We start from the raw sequence: 19,755 nt of genomic DNA, 5'->3' as shown, positions 1-19,755 counted from the left end.
ACTTTACATGACCGCGTTCATGAGACTTGTTCCTCGTTCGACATGCAACTTGTATTGCATAAGAGGCTTTGCGGGTGTCTGTCTCTCCTACTATAGTGAAGATTCAACTTACTCTTCTATTGACAACACTAGTATCACCGTTGTGGTTCATGTTCGTAGGTAGATTAGATCTTACTCGAAAACCCTAAACCACGTAAAATATGCAAACCAAATTAGAGACGTCTAACTTGTTTTTGCAGGGTTTGGTGATGTGATATGGCCATGATATGATGATGAATATGTATGAGATGATCATTATTGTATTGTGGCAACCGGCAGGAGCCTTATGGTTGTCTTTAATTTTCATGTTGAGTAGTATTTCAAAGTAGTTGTAATAGTTGCTACATGAGGTGAACAACCATGAAGACGGCGCCATGAACCTTGATGCTACGCCGACGATGATGGAGATCATGCCCGAAGATGATAGAGATCATGTCCGTGCTTTGGAGATGAAGATCAAAGGCACAAAGACAAAAGGGTCATATCATATCACATATGAACTGCATGTGATGTTAATCCTTTATGCATCTTATTTTGCTTAGATCGCGATGGTAGCATTATAAGATGATCCCTCACATTAATATCAAGATAATAAAGTGTTCTCCCCTCGTATGCACTGTTGTACAGTTCGTCGTTTCAAAGCATCTCGTGATGATCGGATGTGATAGACTCAACGTTCACATACAACGGGTGTAAGCCATGTTGCACACGTGGAATACTTGGGTTTGCTTGACGAGCCTAGCATGTACAGACATGGCCTCGGGACAACGGAAACCGAAAGGTTGAACACGAGTCATATGGATGATATGATCAACATGTTGATGTTCACCATTGAAGCTACATCATCTCACGTGATGATCGGTTTTGGTGTAGTGGATGTGGATCGTGTACCACTTAACAACTATGAGGGATGTTGTATTAAGTGGGAGTTCATTAGTAATTAGATTAAAACATGAACTATTTATCATGAACTTAGTCTGAGTAGTATTTTGAATTAATTTTGTAGTATTGGCATCCGTTTACTACTATGCGCTAGTCTTGTAATTGAGATAGAAATACTGTTAAAATCTGACAAGAAACTTTACGGTTTGGTACCGTATTGTTAAAGAATCAAGAATTAATTAAGTCCTATTGCAAACTTTTAGTAAACCTCACATTGTTGATTCAAAGAGTTATGGTTTCAATTAGTACCTAAAATTATCTTGTCTCCGTGAAACTTGAAGTTCAAATTTGTTTGAAAAGTAAGGAGCTGAAAATTTAGTTTTCAGAAATAATCAAGGTATGAGATATATGTGATATCTAAGACCTTATTGCAAGATGATAGAATATAATTTGGTGAGACTACATAAACTCATAAGTTTTATGGGAATGTATGAAGGTTAAAGACGCTAGATGTCACAATCCTCCAACTATTGGGGCACTAATGATATTCGCATATCCATGAAGTTATCATCCTTAGTATGCACCGTTGCTAAGACTCGTCGTTTCGAAGCATCACGTGATGATCGGGTGTTATAGATTCTACGTGTGCTTACAACGGGTGCAAGCCAGATTTGCACATGCGAATACTAAGGTTAAACTTTATGAGCCTAGCATGTACAGACATGGTCTCAGAAAGTTGTCATGAATTGATGGATAAAATTATGAGTGAAATGGTTCATCATATTACAAAGTTACTAATAGTGGAATCTAGAACACTTGTCATATGATGATCAACTTCAAAATAAGAACCTCAAGGTTATTGGTATTAGACCAACAAACCTAGAAGTTATTGATGTTGAAGTGTTTTTCTGAATAATGAGGAAAGCTAAAAGAGAAACTGCAAAAGATATTTTGGCAAAAAGAAAAGAAAAGACTAGAAGGTCTAGCTCAGGTGTATATAAATGATATACATGTTATGGTTATATTCCTAGTTAGGTCACACAATGAAATTCTTGGGTATTAGTACCATATTAGTTGGTATGAAGTGTCATACAAAACAACGCAATACAAGAATACAATGGCCTAAGTGACTGACAAGGAATATGATAGGAATGCACGTCAGAAACAAAAATAAAGTGTTATTATGTTCGTCGTTGGCATTCTATCTAGCCCTTAGAATTTATAATAAAGAGCTTAATAAATTGTTATTTTGCTCTGGTCAATTAAAAACAATGAGTTGTTCAAATTATGACATTACTCCATGTACGATGGATAAGTTATTATAAATCTTAATGGTGAAATACACATACATAACACTGACGCTAAAATGCCATAAGGCAAATGATTTGAATTCCACTTATTTGTGGAACCGCCATTTAGGTCATGTTTGAAAGGAACGCATGAAGGAACTCCATGCAAATGGATTTTTGGAGTCATTTGATTTTTGAATCATTTGGCGCTTGCAAATCTTTTCTAAAGAGAATGATTAAAATACCGTTCATAGGCCAAGAGTTGAACGGGCAACAAACTTAGTGAAAAATACATGATGATGTATGTGGTTCACTAGGCATAGTTGTGTGCGGGAGATTCTTCTACTTCATGAAAACTTCAAACAATGAATTGAGTATATATATGTGGATATATTCGATAAGGAAGAAGTTTGAAACATTTGAATAGATTCAAATAAATTCAGCATGAAGTGGAAATCATCGTAATAGAAAAGTCAAATATCTATGATTGGATCATGGTGGAAATATTTGAATTACGAGTTTTAGCGAACATCTAAGAGAGTTATGAAGTTGTTCGACAACTCACGTTTCTTGGAGTATCATAGTGATGATGAAGTATCCAAAAGACGTATCCAAACCTTATTGGATCAATGATGAGATAAAATATTGATGCCATTATATTTTGTGGATTATGCTTTAGTGACTACCGCTTTTACACTTAATAGAGCATCATCATGATCCGTTGAAATGACACCATACGAGTTATGGTATGGGTGTGAATCCTAATAGTCTTTTCTTAAAATTTTGGTATGCATAGCATAAGTAAATAAGTTTACAACCAAAATCGGATGAATGTCTTTGTTGGTTATCCCAGAGAATTGATTGGGAATTCTTCCCACTATGTAGACAAAGACAAAAGTGTTTGTCAATGTTTCTTATTTCCAAGAAATTGTTTCTAGCGAAGTATTTGAGTGGGAGGACAATAGAACTTGATAAGGTTTATGAACCTGAGCATAATGATTAGAGTAGCACAGCATCGGAATTGGTTTCGGAAGTGGCCACGACGATCATGGCTCCCATGACTACAAAGTGTTTTAGCCATGGAGATCGAAGTACATATTGGACCTTGTAGGTATGGTTTACTTTGTGATCAAATAAATGATTTGTGGACAAAGGATTGATTTTGAACAATGATAAACCAACTACAAACAAAGAAGTTATGATGGGCCCTGACTCCGTTAAAATGGCCATACGCCATGAAATCCATAATAGATGAATACTTTTTGAAAGTAAATGGATCTATAGACTTGGATGAAATATCCTTAAAGAAGCTCGACTTGTCGAAAAATTGTTTACGACAAAGTTCAAAGAGTTGATTACGATAAGATTAGATCTTCCGTAGCAATACTTATAGTCTATGTGGATTATTCTAGTAATCACTACATTTTTCTTTTATGAGATATGCTAGTAGGATGGCAAAATACACTACTTAACAGAAGTATGTATACAAGATACAACCAATTGTTTTGCTAGTCCGTAGAATACTAGATAGGTATACGAACTTCAGTTGGATGAAGTGAGTATTACGGAGATAGAATCTTCACCAGATGAAATAGTCAAAGAGTTTTTGATTTCATCAGAAATGATGAAGAGGCTTGCATTTGCAAGAAATTAAGTGGGAGCGCTGAGACATATTTATAATACTTTATGTAGATGACATATAGTTGGTTATAAATAATGTAATTATATACTTGATTAAAATGTTTCATTGAAAATTAACTTCAATGAAAGGATATGGACTAAAACATATTTAGTGTCAAGATCTATGAAGATAGATTGAAACACATAATAAGTTTAAGTCAAAGTACATAGAATGGATATTGAAATAGTTCAATATAGAAATATTAAGAAAATGTTCTTGTCATGTGAAGGTTTAACAAGACTTGAGTGTATCTGACACTCGATGAGTAAAAACACATGAGTGATTTTAGATCACGAATAATATGTACAAAATCAGATATCTTGTGCTCTGAAATGTTATGAGCATATACCGGAATGATTCATAAGATGATCATGGGACGACAGTAAGAATATCCTTGAGTACTTTAGAAGAACTAAGGATATATATATATATTTGTATGAAGAAATGACAAACAAATCGCTGTAAGGTGTTACACCGATATTGGTTTTGTCACATATAAAATATAATTTCAATCTCAAATTAGACTAAGTGTTGTTTAAAAGGTAGCACAATGAGCTAGAAGTTGTCTATGCTAGATTTAGAAGAGTTCTAAATATTGTGACGGAATCTACAAAAGAAGACAGAGTATGTCATTGTTTTGACAATGACAAAGGATGTTAAGTCAAGAGGTTCTTTGAGAACTTGGTGTATTTCCGACAGAGTCAGAACTTTGAAGCTATATTGTGTGTGACAATATTAGTGACATATTTCAGACCGCGGAATTAAGGTTCCACCAGAAGACCAAACATATTTAATGCCGACTCATTTGGAAATGAGTGATGCGTTGAGACGCAAATGAATTACAAAATACATACGGTTCTGAGCATGTCAGATCCGTTGACTAAAACCTCTCCTGTGAGCAAAACATGATAAAGCACCAGAAGGCCAAGGTGTTATATCTTTACAAATGTAAACTAGATTATTGACTCTAGTGCAAGTGGGAGACTGAAGGAGATATGCCCTAGAGGCAATAATAAAGTGATTATTATTTATATCTTTATGTTTATGATAAATGTTTATATATCATGCTATAATTGTATTAACCGAAACATTAATACATGTGTGATATGTAGACAACAAAGAAGTCCCTAGTATGCCTCTTAAACTAGCTTGTTGATTAATGGATGATTAGTTTCATAATCATGAACATTGGATGTTATTAATAACAAGGTTATATCATTATATGAATGATGTAATGGACACACCCAATTAAGCGTAGCATAAGATCTCGTCATTAAGTTATTTGCTATAAGCTTTCGATACATAGTTACTTAGTCCTTATGACAATGAGATCATGTAAATCACTTATACCGGAAAGGTACTTTGATTACATCAAACGCCACTGCGTAAATGGGTGGTTATAAAGGTGGGATTAAGTATCCGGAAAGTATGAGTTGAGGCATATGGATCAACAGTGGGATTTGTCCATCCCGATGACGGATAGATATACTATGGGCCCTCTCGGTGGAATGTCGTCTAATGTCTTGCAAGCATATGAATAAGTTTATAAGAGGCCACATACCACGGTACGAGAAAAGAGTACTTGTCAGGAGACGAGGTTGAACAAGGTATAAGAGTGATACCGAAGATCAAACCTCGGACAAGTAAAATATCGTGTGACAAAGGGAATTGGTATCGTATGTGAATGGTTCATTCGATCACTAAAGTCATCGTTGAATATGTGGGAGCCATTATGGATCTCCAGATCCCTCTATTGGTTATTGGTCGGAGTGAGTACTCAACCATGTCCGCATAGTTCACGAACCATAGGGTGACACACTTAAAGTTGGATGTTGAAATGGTAGAACTTGAATATGGAATGGAGTTCGAATATTTGTTCGGAGTCCCGGATGAGATCCCGGACATCACGAGGAGTTCCGGAATGGTCCGGAGAATAAGATTCATATATAGGAAGTCATATTCCAAATTTGGAAATGATCCGGTGCATTTATGGCAGGTTCTAGAAGGTTCTAGAAAAGTCCGGAAGAAATCACCATGGAAAGTAGAGTCCCGGAGGGACTCCACCTTGCATGACCAGCCAACCCTAAAGGGGAGGAGTCCAAGATGGACTCCCCTAGGGTGGCCGGCCAACCCACCTCAAGGAAAGGTGGGAGTCCCACCTTGGGTAGGACTCCCTCCTTGAGTAGGTTTCCCACATATGGGAGGTTTTAGTGTTGGGGTCTTATTCGAAGACTTGGACTAGAACTCTTGGTGCTTCCACCTATATAATGAGGAGGAGAGGGAGGGGGGCAGCCACTCTTTGGCTCAGCCTTGGCCGCACCCCTTAGAGGGCCGGCGCCCAACCCCCTTTCTCTCCCCAAACCCTAGCGGTCTCTCTCCTCCACCACATCCCGCACGCTTAAGTGAAGCTCCGCCGGATTTCTCCACCACCACCGACACCACGCCGTCGTGCTGTCGGATTCAAGAGGAGCTACTACTTCCGCTGCCCGCTGGAACGGGGAGGTGGACGTCGTCTTCATCAATAACCGAACGTGTGACCAAGTACGGAGGTGCTGCCCGTTCGTGGCGCCGGAAGCGATCGTGATCAAGATCTTCTACGCACTTTTGCAAGCGGCAAGTGAACGTCTACCGCAGCAACAAGAGCCTCATCTTGTAGGCTTTGGAATCTCTTCAAGGGTGAGACTCGATATCCCCTCGTTGCTACCGTCTTCTAGATTGCATCTTGGCTTGGATTGCGTGTTCGCGGTAGGAAATTTTTTGTTTTCTATGCAACGTTATCCTACAATTTATTCATACCACCTGTATTTCACTATCTCTTCGCCGAACTAGTGCACCTATTAGGTGTGTTGGGGACACAAGAGACTTCTTGCTTTGTGGTTGCAGGGTTGCATGAGAGGGATATCTTTGACCTCTTCCTCCCTGAGATCGATAAACCTTGGGTGATCCACTTAAGGGAAACTTGCTGCTGTTCTACAAACCTCTGCTCTTGGAGGCCCAACACTGTCTACAAGAATAGAAGCTCCCGTAGACATCAAGCACTTTTCTGGCGCCGTTGCAGGGGAGGAAAGGTAAAAGGCACTCATACTCCGGTTCCAGGTAACAGTACTTTTCTGACGCCATTGTATTTGTGCTCGAAGCTATTTCCTTTAGATCCTGCAATTGCATCTTTTTGTTTCTTGTTTACACTAGTTAGGCATAATGGAAAACAACAAAAATATGGGAGATCTTTATGAACTTTATCTTGAATTAGGACATGATGTGTTTGAAGAGAGAATTAAAAAACCCATGGAACTTTATATGCATGCTAATGGGAATGTTATTGATATGAATGCTTTGAACACTATTGTTGCTAATGTTATGGAAAATTCTAAGCTTGGGGAAGCTGGTTTTGATGAGCATGATCTTTTTAGTCCCCCAAGTATTGAGGAGAAAATTTTCTTTGATGATACTTTACCTCCTATTTATGATGATTATAATGATAGTAGTCTTTTAGTGCCGCCTGTTATGGAGGATGAATTTGATTATGATTACGATATGCCTCCTATATTTGATGATGAGAATAATAATTATAGCTACTTTGTTGAATTTGCTCCCACTACAACTACTAAAATTGACTATGCTTGTGTGGAGAGTAATAATTTTATGCATGAGACTCATGATAAGAATGCTTTATGTGATAGTTATATTGTTGAGTTTGCTCATGTTGCTACTGAAAGTTATTATGAGAGAGGAAAATATGCTTGTGGAAATTTTCATGTTACTAAAACACCTCTCTATGTGCTGAAATTTTTGAAGCTACACTTGTTTTATCTTTCTATGCTTGTTGCATTATGCTTCTTGAACTTGTTTATTTACAAGATTCCTTTTCATAGGAAGCATGTTAGGCTTAAATTTGTTTTGAATTTGCCTCTTGATGCTCTCTTTTGCTTCAAATACTATTTCTTGCGAGTGCATCATTAAAACTACTGAGCCCATCTTAATGGCTATAAAGAAAGCACTTCTTGGGAGATAACCCATGTGTTTATTTTGCTACAGTATTTTGTTTTATATTTGAGTCTTGGAAGTTGTTACTACTTTAGCAACCTCTCCTTATCTTAGTTTTGTGCATTGTTGTGCCAAGTAAAGTCGTTGATAGTAAGGTTCATACTAGATTTGGATTACTGCGCAGAAACAGATTTCTTGCTGTCACGAATCTGGGCCTAATTATCTGTAGGTAACTCAGAAAATTATGCCAATTTACGTGAGTGATCCTCAGATATGTACTCAACTTTCATTCAATTTGAGTATTTTCATTTGAGCAAGTCTGGTGCCTCAATAAAATTCGTCTTTACGGACTATTCTGTTTTGACAGATTCTGCCTTTTATTTCGCATTGCCTCTTTTGCTATGTGGGATGGATTTCTTTGTTCCATTGACTTTCAGTAGCTTTGAGCAATGTCCAGAAGTGTTAAGAATGATTGTGTCACCTCTGAACATGTGAGTTTTTGATTATGCACTAACCCTCTAATGAGTTTGTTTCGAGTTTGGTGTGAAGGAAGTTTTCAAGGGTCAAGAGAGGAGGATGATATACTACGATCAAGAAGAGTGAAAAGTCTAAGCTTGGGGATGCCCCGGTGGTTCATCCCTGCATATTTCAAGAAGACTCAAGCATCTAAGCTTGGGGATGCCCAATGCATCCCCTTCTTCATCGACAAAATTATCAGGTCACTTCTCTTGAAACTATATTTTTATTCGGTCACATCTTATGAACTTTACTTGGAGCGTCTGTATGTTTTTGTTTCTTTGAATAAATGCTTGTGTGGGAGAGAGACACGCTCCGCTGGTTCATATGAACACATGTGTTCTTAGCCTTTAATTTTCATGGCAAAGGTTGAAACTGCTTCGTTAATTGTTATATTGTTGGAAACGGAAAATGCTACATGTAGTAATTGGTATGATGTCTTGGATAATGTGATACTTGGCAATTGTTGTGCTCATGTTTAAGCTCTTGCATCATATACTTTGCACCTATTAATGAAGAAATACATAGAGCTTGCTAAAATTTGGTTTGCATAATTGGTCTCTCTAAGGTCTAGATAATTTCTAGTAAGAGTTTGAACAACAAGGAAGACGGTGTAGAGTCTTATAATGTTTACAATATGTCTTTTATGTGAGTTTTGCTGCACCGCTTCATCCTTGTGTTTGTTTCAAATAACCTTGCTAGCCTAAACCGTGTATCGAGAGGGAATACTTCTCATGCATCCAAAATACTTGAGCCAACCACTATGCCATTTGTGTCCACCATACCTACCTACTACATGGTATTTCTCCGCCATTCCAAAGTAAATTGCTTGAGTGCTACCTTTAAAATTTCTATCCTTTACCTTTACAATATATAGCTCATGGGACAAATAGCCTAAAAACTATTGTGGTATTGAATATGTACTTATGCACTTTATCTCTTATTAAGTTGCTTGTTGTGCGATAACCATGTTCCTGGGGACGCCATCAACTACTCTTTCTTGAATATCATGTGAGTTGCTTTGCATGTCCGTCTTGTCTGAAGTAAGGGAGATTTACCACCTAATGGTTAGAGCATGCATATTGTTAGAGAAGAACATTGGGCCGCTAACTAAAGCCATGAATCATGGTGGAAGTTTCAGTTTTGGACATATATCCTCAATCTCATATGAGAAAATTAATTGTTGCTACATGCTTATGCATTAAAGAGGAGTCCATTATCTGTTGTCTATGTTGTCCCGGTATGGATGTCTAAGTTGAGAATAATCAATAGCGAGAAATCCAATGCGAGCTTTCTCCTTAGACCTTTGTACAGGCGGCATAGAGGTACCCCTTTGTGACACTTGGTTAAAACATGTGCATTGCGATAATCCAGGTAATCCGAGCTAATTAGGACAAGGTGCGGGCACTGTTAGTATACTATGCATGAGGCTTGCAACTTGTAGGATATAATTTACATGATACATATGCTTTATTACTACCGTTGACAAAATTGTTTCTTGTTTTCAAAACCAAAGCTCTAGCACAAATATAGCAATCAATGCTTCCCTCTGCGCCTTTCTTTTACTTTTTATGTTGAGTCAGTTCACCTATTTCTCTCCATCTCAAGAAGCAAACACTTGTGTGAACTGTGCATTGATTCCTACATACTTGCATATTGCACTTGTTATATTACTTTACATTGACAACTATCCATGAGATATACATGTTATAAGTTGAAAGCAACCGCTGAAACTTAATCTTCCATTGTGTTGCTTCAATGCCTTTACTATGAATTTATTGCTTTATGAGTTAACTCTTATGCAAGACTTATTGATGCTTGTCTTGAAAGTACTATTCATGAAAAGTCTTTGCTATATGATTCATTTGTTTACTCATGTCATTATCATTGTCTTGGATTGCTGCATTCATTACATGTGTTTACAATAGTATGATCAAGGTTATGATGGCATGTCACTCCAGAAATTATCTTTGTTATCGTTTACCTGCTCGGGACGAGCAGAAACTAAGCTTGGGGATGCTGATACGTCTCCGATGTATCGATAATTTCTTATGTTCCATGCCACATTATTGATGATATCTACATGTTTTATGCACACTTTATGTCATATTTATGCATTTTCTGGAACTAACCTATTGACGAGATGCCGAAGGGCCAGTTGCTGTTTTCTGCTGTTTTTGGTTTCAGAAATCCTAGTAAGGAAATATTCTCGCAATCGGACGAAATCAACGCCCAGCATCCTATTTTTCCACGAAGCTTCCAGAACACCCGAGAGTCGCCAGAGGGGAGCCCTGGTGGGCCCAGGAGGTAGGCCGGCGCGGCCCAGGCCCTGGCCGCGCCGCCCTATCATCTCACCGCCTCTTCGACCCTCTGACGCCGCCTCTTCGCCTATTTAAGCCCCCTCGACCTAAATCTTCGAGACGGAAAAGCCACGGTACGAGAAACCTTCCAGAGCCGCCGCCATCGCGAAGCCAAGATTTGGGGGACAGGACTCTCTGTTCCGGCACGCCGCCGGGACGGGGAAGTGCCCCCGGAAGGCTCCTCCATCGACACCACCGCCATCTTCATCACCGCTGCTGTCTCCCATGAGGAGGGAGTAGTTCTCCATCGAGTCTAAGGGCTGTACCGGTAGCTATGTGGTTAATCTCTCTCCTATGTACTTCAATACAATGATCTCATGAGCTGCCTTACATGATTGAGATTCATATGAGTTTTGTATCACTATTCATCTATGTGCTACTCTAGTGATGTTATTAAAGTACTCTATTCCTCCTGCACGGTGTAATGGTGACAGTGTGTGCATCGTGTAGTACTTGGCGTAGGTTATGATTGTGATCTCTTGTAGATTATGAAGTTAACTATTGCTATGATAGTATTGATGTGATCTATTCCTCCTTTCGTAGCGTGAAGGTGACAGTGTGCATGCTATGTTAGTACTTGGTTTGGTTATGTTGATCTGTTGTGCACTCTAAGGTTATTTAAACATGAATATCGAATACTGTGGAGCTTGTTAACTCCGGCATTGAGGGTTCGTGTAATCCTACACAGTTAGTGGTGTTCATCATCTAACAAGAGGGTGTAGAGTCTAGCATCTATCTATTTATTTATGTGATCAATGTTGAGAGTGTCCACTAGTGAAAGTATAATCCCTAGGCCTTGTTCCTAAATACTGCTATCGCTGCTTGTTTACTGTTCTGCTGTATCTGTACTGTTCGCAATATTACTACCATCAACCACACGCCAGTCCTGGGCAAAGCACTTTTCTGGTGCCGTTGCTACTGCTTATATTTATTCATACCACCTGTATTTCACTATCTCTTCACCAAACTAGTGCACCTATTAGGTGTGTTGGGGACACAAGAGACTTCTTGCTTTGTGGTTGCAGGGTTGCATGAGAGGGATATCTTTGACCTCTTCCTCCCTGAGATCGATAAACCTTGGGTGATCCACTTAAGGGAAACTTGCTGCTGTTCTACAAACCTCTGCTTTTGGAGGCCCAACACTGTCTACAAGAATAGAAGCTCCCGTAGACATCAACGGGGCGCCTGCTTCAGTCCATACAAGGACCGAGAGAGCAAGCACACGTCATCGGGGCGCTCGGTGTCGACGAAGCCGATGAGCTGCTGGCAGTATACCAGCTCCTGCAGATGGCCATGAAGAAAGGCGTTGGAGACGTCCATCTGATGCACCGGCCACGCGCGAGAGGCGGCAAGGTGAAAAACCGTGCGGATCGTGCCCGATTTGACAACCGGGGCAAACGTATCCGTGAAATCGACGCCAGCACGTTGCCGAAAACCGCGCACGACCCAGCGCGCCTTGTAGCGCTCGAGAGTACCGTCGGAGCTGAGCTTGTGCTTGAAGACCCATTTGCCGGTGATGACGTTGGCGCGAGGGGGCCGGGGAACTAGCTCCCAGGCCCGGTTATGCTGCATCGCATCGTACTCCTCCTGTATGGAGGCGCGCCAATGCGGATCACGCAAGGCGGCTCGAGCCGAGGTGGGCACCGGCGAGAGGGCGGAGATGGACGCATCAGCAGCTGCCGGTCCGGTCGAGGAGCCAGTTGGACCGGCCAGTTGGCCGGGTGGGCCGGCCGGGGGCTCGGTTGGACCGGGCGGCCGACCGGGCGAGGGAGCGGAGGCCCCTGGACACCACCCCGGTTGGCACCAGTCTGAGAGCCGGTTTTGACCGAGCCGGCCGGTTGTGTGGCCGGTTCGACCGGGTTCTGGGCCGGGTGGGCGGCAGGGAGGCACTCCGCCGTCGTGCGGCAGGAGGCTATTGCCGCTGGCCCAGAAGGTAGACGCGGCGGACGGGGACGCCGTGCATACGTACTGGTCGGCGAGGTAGCCTGTAGACGGACGCCGCATGCCCGCACGTGCGCGGGTGAGCATGGGCTCAGGGGCCACAGCGACGGGCGGCGAGGCGGGCGACGAAGAGGCGGCCTAAGGAGACGCCGCGGGCAACAGGGGCGCCGGAGGCGCCTCGAGCGTCGCGGGCGACTGGGGCGCCGGGGGCGCCGCGGGCGATGGAGACGCCGAGGAACCAGGTGGGGCCGGCGCAGAGGGGGCCGCCGCGGTCAGTCGTCGGCGCTTCGGCCACAATAGGGCCAGCGGGCGCTGGGGGCATCGTCAGAGGTGTCGCCAAAAGTCCCTGCTGAAACGGAAAAACCAACTCGTCAAAGTACACGTGCCGGGAGGTGAGGACACGATGGGAGACTAGGTCGTAATAGCGATAACCCTTGGTGTTGGCGGGGTAGCCGAAAAACACACAAGGGAGAGAGAGCGCGGCGCAAGCTTATGCGCGGCGGTGGCAGCAGTGTTAGGATAACACCGGCAGCCGAAGATGCGAAGGTCATCATAGGCGGGCGGCGCACCGTAGAGGAGGTGATGCTGCGTGTATGACCAATGCACACGACACGGGCGGATGTTGACGAGGAGAGTCACCGTGGCAAGAGCATCCGGCCAGAATCGTGGGGGCATGTATGCATGGAACAGAAGGGTGCAGATGCAGCCGTTGAGGGTACGAAGCATCCGTTCGGCACGACCGTTCTGTGGAGCGGTGTATGTACACGTAAGGCGGAAGACGGCGCCATGGGCGGCGAGAAGTGAGCGAATGGTGATGTTGTCGAACTCTTTGCCGTTGTCGGATTGTAAGGCGTGGATGGGGCGACCAAACTGAGTGGAAACGAAGGCGAAGAAGGTGGTGAGGGTGGCGGCAACATCAGATTTACGACGAAGGGGAAAAGTCCATACAAAATGCGAGTAATCATCAAGAATCACTAGATAATAATTATAACCAGAATTACTCGGAACAGGCAAGGTCCAAACATCACTATGAATAAGTTGAAACGGAAAAGACGCGACTGTGGAGGAGGAACTAAACGGGAGGCGAACATGTTTGCCTAGACGACATGATTCACAAGAGTGGGCATCCGTTTTATTACAAGTAAAGGAGAAGCCTTGCATTATTTTACGCAGAGTGGCGGAGCTAGGATGGCCGAGGCGGGCGTGCTAGAGGACAATACCGACGGAGAGGGCGAGTGGGCTGCCGGCGGTGGTGGAGGCCGAACCAACAGGGTATAGATCGCTGGGGCTGTCACATCGGTGGAGGAGCATCCGAGTATGACCATCCTTGACAGAAAAACCAAAGGTGTCAAATTCCACAGTCACAGGATTATCCACGACATAAAGACTTAACGGAAACAAGATTTTTAATCAAGTCAGGAGAAACAAGAACGTTATTTAGAGAGAGAGGAGTGGAAGTGGAAGGAAAAGAGACGGAACCGGTGTGAGTAATGGCAAGAGCATGACCGTTCCAACGATGATGCGAGAGGAAGTGGAAGCGGGTGTAGAAAACGAGAGGTTACCGGGGTGCGCAGCCATATGCGCGGAGGCGTCGGTGTCCATGAACCAGTCGCCACCGCCACCATACGCCCCAGCGGAGGGAACGCTCCGGAGGGCGGTCAGGAGCACGAGGTCCCACGAGGCCGAGCTCGGGGGGCGGCGTAGGCCGGGGCGGGCTGGGGCGTCGCGCAGAAGGCCTGGTGGGTGGCCGGACGCGGCCCCATGATGCCCGGGTAGGGGGCGCGCGGCACAGGCATGGAGTAGGCATGAACGACCCCGGTCCACGGATTGTGACCGGCGGTCCATGGCGGAGGGGCGGTGTGCTGAGGTGGACGAGGCGCGGGGGCGGTGGCGTTGGCGCCACCATGGCCACCGCCGTTACCACCACCGACACGGCGACGACGTCCGCGGCAACCACCGCCAGAAGTAGCCGCCTGCTCGGTCCAGGGGCCGGTCTGACCGGCCTGGGCGCCGGCTGAGCCGGTCCATGACCCGGTCTGGCCGGCCTGGTGACCGGACGGGCCGGCCCACGACCCGGTCTGACCGGCCTGGTGACCGGCTGCGGGGAAACTCGGCGGCGGACCCGTGTGGTGGGGCGCGGGGGCGCGAGGCGCGGGATTCTGGGCACCGCGGGAGAAGCCGACGACGAAGGTGGTATGGGCCGCCCGAGCCCGGAGATGCTTGAGGCGGCGCTCCTCGAGGCGCAGGTAGGCCACGGCCTGCTCGAAGGTGGGCGTGGTGAGGAGCGTGAGGTTGCAGGCGGCGTTGCTGAGATCCTCGCCGAGACCCGCCGACAGGATGGAGAGCATGATCTTGTCATCGATCGGAAACTCCATTTCACGGAGCTCGTCCGAGAGGCTCTTCAGCTTGAGGACGTACTCGTCGAGAGACTGGTCGTTCTGGTGGGTGCCGAAGAACTCCTGCTGAAGGAAGGTGACCCGCTGGATTTTGTTGTCGGTGAAGTGGCCGGTGATCTTAGCCCAAACCGTGCGCGCGGAGTCGCTATCCCAGACGGCGGTGCGGAAGATGTCGTTGGAGACGGTCTGGTAAAACCAGCGGATGATGGTGGCGTCAATGGCGAGCCACTCAGGGTCATGCGGCATGGCGAGGAGGTCGATGGTGTCGTCGACGTGATCGAGGAGATCATACTCGCGGAAGAGCAGCCCGAAGTACGTTTTCCACGGGAAGAAGTTGGCAGTGGTGGTGGAGAGCGTCACCGGCACGCGCTCGGCGATGGGGATGTCGCGGATGATGGCGACGGAGGGGCCAGCGAAGGGGTTGCTGCTGCCGGAGCGGGAGGAGTCGAAGGGATCGGAGGGGCCGGAGGAGGAGAAACCGACCATGGCGGAAGCGGTGGTGGTGGTGGGAGGGAGGGCCGGCGACGCCCGGGGTGGAAAGGGGCGGCGGCTAGGGCTGGGAGGAGGAGGGCCGGTGGCGCCCAAGGAGGAGAGGGGCGGCGGCTAGGGCTGGGAGGAGGAGGGCCGGCGGCGCCCTAGGGGGAGAGGGTGGCGGCTAGGTCAGGACCTGAGGGGCCTCTGATACCATGTAGAAGAGTTATTGGAGATTGCACAGCATCAATAGGACCGGCTGCTCATATATATATATATATCGGACACATGTACAATTACAGGTACAACCCTGATAAAACACGGGATCTATACATAGTACAATATGTTACTCAACACAGATAAACAAACGGACCGAAAAAATTGGACCCGATACGAACGAAGAAAGTATGCACACTACCAAAAGCGCCCTTGATCCTCGTCGCGCCCGGCCGCTCATCGCCTCTACTTGTCTCCGATAGGCACGCCTCCTGTGACAGGCCACTGCAGCTAAAGCCATGTAGTTGAGCAGGACGGAGTGGATAGACGTGGACACGACCGAAAAGCCAAGATATGCGGGACGGAGGAGTAAATGACGAAGAACTACCACATTACAGGCGGTCATGTCTAAAAACTACCAACATTGGGCAAGGCGACACATAACTACCACTCTTGAGGCTTGGTCGAGACGCGGAGCACTGATTCTGCCAATTAGCCTTGTTAAGTCGTTTTTTGACCATTCAGCCCCACCTGTCATATCGAAAAGCAAATCATCAGTTTTATTTTACAAAAACCCCCTCCTTGCAGAGCCTGTCACGAAGCTCGTCTTCATCGTGCGCGAAGAGAGCAGATGCGGCGGGCGCATGCCGCCCCCTCCTTGCAGAGCCAGGTGCGGTACTGCGTTGGATGGAGCCAGCTCTCGAAGACGCCGTGCGAGTTCTCGCAGTTGTCGGCGCTGGGATAGCCACCGGGGCGCCGGAAGCTGGAGCAGGGCACCGCGGTGTAGGGGTGCTTGCTGGGGTCGCGGCGGCGCGCGTTCTCCCCGGGGTGCACGAAGGGGCACTCGGTCCAGTCGTATGAGTAGGCACGGGAGAAAGGGCGCACCTTGAAGGCGAACATGCGGAACTCGTCCGAGGCGTAGAGCTGCTCTTGATGTCCGGCAGCGTTGGGTCCACCGGGTACTCCTTCTTGGCGCGGTCCATGGTGATGGGGGACAGCGAGGACGAGCGCGAGGAGGGGGAGCGGTTGCCCTCCTCGTCCGGCGAGGAGGAGAGCTGCGGGGACGACGCGCCGGAGGGCGCCGAGGTTGCAACGGTGAGGGTCCGGCGATGGCCGAGGAGCGTCTCGAGATCGCCCAGGGCGTCTAGCGAAGCGGGAGGGGTGAGGAGGACGTCGGCCAGGACGGCGTTGCGAGAGCCGCCGGACGTGGCGCAGTGAAGCGCGGTGAAGCCGTCGGTGCCCGGCCGACGTGCCACGTCGACGCTGTTGGTGAGGCCGACCAGCAGCGAGAGCACCCGCGCGCTGCCGTAGGTTGCCGCCACCATGAGCGGTGTCCGCGGCTCGTACGCCTTGCTCCAGCCGTAGCAGAGCAGCGCCGCGAGCTTGTCCCGGCTCCCGGCGGCCGGCGACCTGGGCAGGCGCGAGATTGGGGAGGGAGGAGAGGAGATAGCCGCAGAATCGAGATCAGGAAATCCTATCTCTTCGGCTATTTTTCACATAGGCCCTCGTGTTATATGAAAAATTGGTACAAGTTTCTAACAGCCTCTCTTTTGTTAATCTTTGCCACGTAGACCTGACAAGTAGGCCCGAACGGTCAGAAAACGATTTAACACGGCTAATCAGCAGAATCAGTGCTCCGCGTCTCGACCAAGCCTCAATAGTGGTAGTTATGTGTCGCCTTGCCCAATGTTGATAGTTTTCAGACAAGACCGCCTGTAATGTGGTAGTTCTTCGTCATTTAGTCGGGACGGAGGGGCGCACCTTCGAAGTTCGAGCATGCAACTGAACTGCTACGACGGGTTGCTAGCTACTCTACTGCAGCAGCAAGCAGGCAGGCAGGAGCAGCCTTCCACGCTCCTTGGGCAGGCCATGGTCATGTGCCGTCTCCCAGCTACCTCCGCGCGCTTGTCTCGCTCGCTCTCGTCCCTGCGCTACCCAGATCCCAGTGCGTGAGCTGGTCGCAGTAACTTGCTGCACCCACTGTAGCCGGAAGCGTTGTGCCGCTGCGCGCCTCGCGTGGTCGCGTGTCATGCCGATCCATCGCGCCAGCTACCAAGGCTTGATTGGTTGCTCGTAGCGTTTTCATGTATCGGTAGAATTTAGCCAACTGAAAGTTGTGTGTGAACATACAATCTCTATTCTATGTTGTGCAACTTAATTGATTGCTAGTAATTTCTCCCGGCCATCGTTGGTGAAGCCAAGTTCTCGTTGTTTGGTTGCCTGGAAACTGCGTTTCGAGAAATGGACGGGCGTTTAGTTACATCATGTTTCCCCGACACGGTAACCTCGTATCCTTTGTGGTGAGCTTATCTAGTTAACAAACAATGCTTACAAGGTGTTCGACGCAATAGCAAAAAAGATGGCGACAACTGTAAATCACAGAATCAGCAACGCTAACATAGTTCTAGCAGAGGATCAAAGTTTTAGCAGTGGATCATAGTGTTGCACCATGAGTTCACGAACAACTGCTCGTGATGTAACACAAGTTCATCAATCGAGGGGTTACATAAGTATTACCTCACAAAATATACAGACTTGGCATCAGTTTAGATTAAACCTACCTACTCTTAAAATATAGATCATGGACGTGATGTTCATCATCAGCACCAGAACAAGCACGACAACAAGCACCCAATGCTCGGGCTCCTCAAATGTAGTACTTCCTCAGAAAGGCAGTAAACCAGGCCATCCTATCTTTAGGAGTCATCACAAGATACATGTTGGCATGTGACTTGTGATCCAGGCTGAGAGCCGGTGGATCGCAGAGGAGAGATCGGACCTGCTAGAACACGCTCGGTGTAGATGATCTTCATCTGAGCGTAGTTCTCCATGGGCTTGTCGATCAAAACAGCTCGTTGTTAGGATGAGTCTGCAAGTAAGAGGTTAGTTAGTTGTTGGTCATTTGTAAGCTAGCGACTTGGTGAATGAACTGGAACAGGAGGTGCATTGATCCTACCTTAATGTGGCCAAAGTATTCATCGTCCTTCATCATTCTAGTTGTTGTCTTCTCCAACCAACGCATATTTTCAAGATTTTTGACCTTCATGACATGAACCCACCTTCTTCTCCAGTGTCGTAGATGGTTGTAGATCTGGTCATGTCCAACATCACGGCCACTAATCTTGAGAACAACCTCCTCAATAGCTTTAAGTTGCACTATCTTGAATCCCTTGACCATTGGCACCCCGTTCTTGATGAATCCACACGCCATGTTCAACACGAAGGTGGACACATCAGTAAGCCATACCATAAGGTGCCTCTTCCTAACTCGGCAGTAACTATCAACCACCGGTTTGTATCGGAGCGGCACCGCCGGTCACACCTTGTTCGCCAGCAGATCAGGCGAGCTCGCGTCCTACAGACCAAATCAAAGAATCGTAGAGGCAAAACAAAGGTAAGCAATGTAACACCCCAAATTTCAATAAAAAGAAAGTTAGAGAATTCCAGAAAGCAAAAATTTCAAACCAACAAAAACTTTTCTTTCGCATATAGTACCATGCATAGGACTTGTGCATTTGAGTGATATGCCATGATGATTGTTATTACTTGTATTTGATATGCTCTAAAACCCTAGTGTGATCATATGGAGATCACCAACCAATTAAATCAAAGAGAAAGAAATTCCATTAAATGGAAAACCCTAAAAACCCTCACATATGCCCTATGGCATTTTTATAAATTTTGACCCTAGACCTATTTGGTCTTCACCATTAGTTGAGTAATGTTATTAAACACTTACTACAACTTTTGGAATCAAAGATTTCACAATGCAAATGAAATCCAAACACAAATTCCACTCACATATGATAATGGTCAATTTTGACAATTCTAGTCTGATCACCACTTTGAGCCCTTGCCATTCAATTTTCCCAAACCAACTCTTGCTAACTCTTTGCACCATTTCAAAGTCAACATCAAGGTGAACAACTTTGATGAAGATCACCATGCCAAAATCATCTTTGATCATGAGCAAGGCTCGT

The 19,755-nt window shown here is 45.9% G+C and overlaps 1 protein-coding gene and 1 pseudogene across 1 annotated transcript in view; both read right to left on the bottom strand.

The window, feature by feature from the left end:
• Positions 1–19,755, bottom strand: part of LOC127333120 (cyclin-D6-1) — a 201,035-nt gene that overhangs the window by 167,409 nt on the left and 13,871 nt on the right. The gene's annotated exons all lie outside the window — the stretch shown is intronic.
• On the bottom strand, positions 16,336–18,606 carry LOC127328689 (zinc finger CCCH domain-containing protein 50-like; annotated as a pseudogene).

Source organism: Lolium perenne, chromosome 2, assembly GCF_019359855.2.
Source record: "Lolium perenne isolate Kyuss_39 chromosome 2, Kyuss_2.0, whole genome shotgun sequence".
Taxonomy (NCBI): Eukaryota; Viridiplantae; Streptophyta; class Magnoliopsida; order Poales; family Poaceae; genus Lolium; species Lolium perenne.
This window is presented reverse-complemented; position numbering and strand designations above follow the sequence as displayed.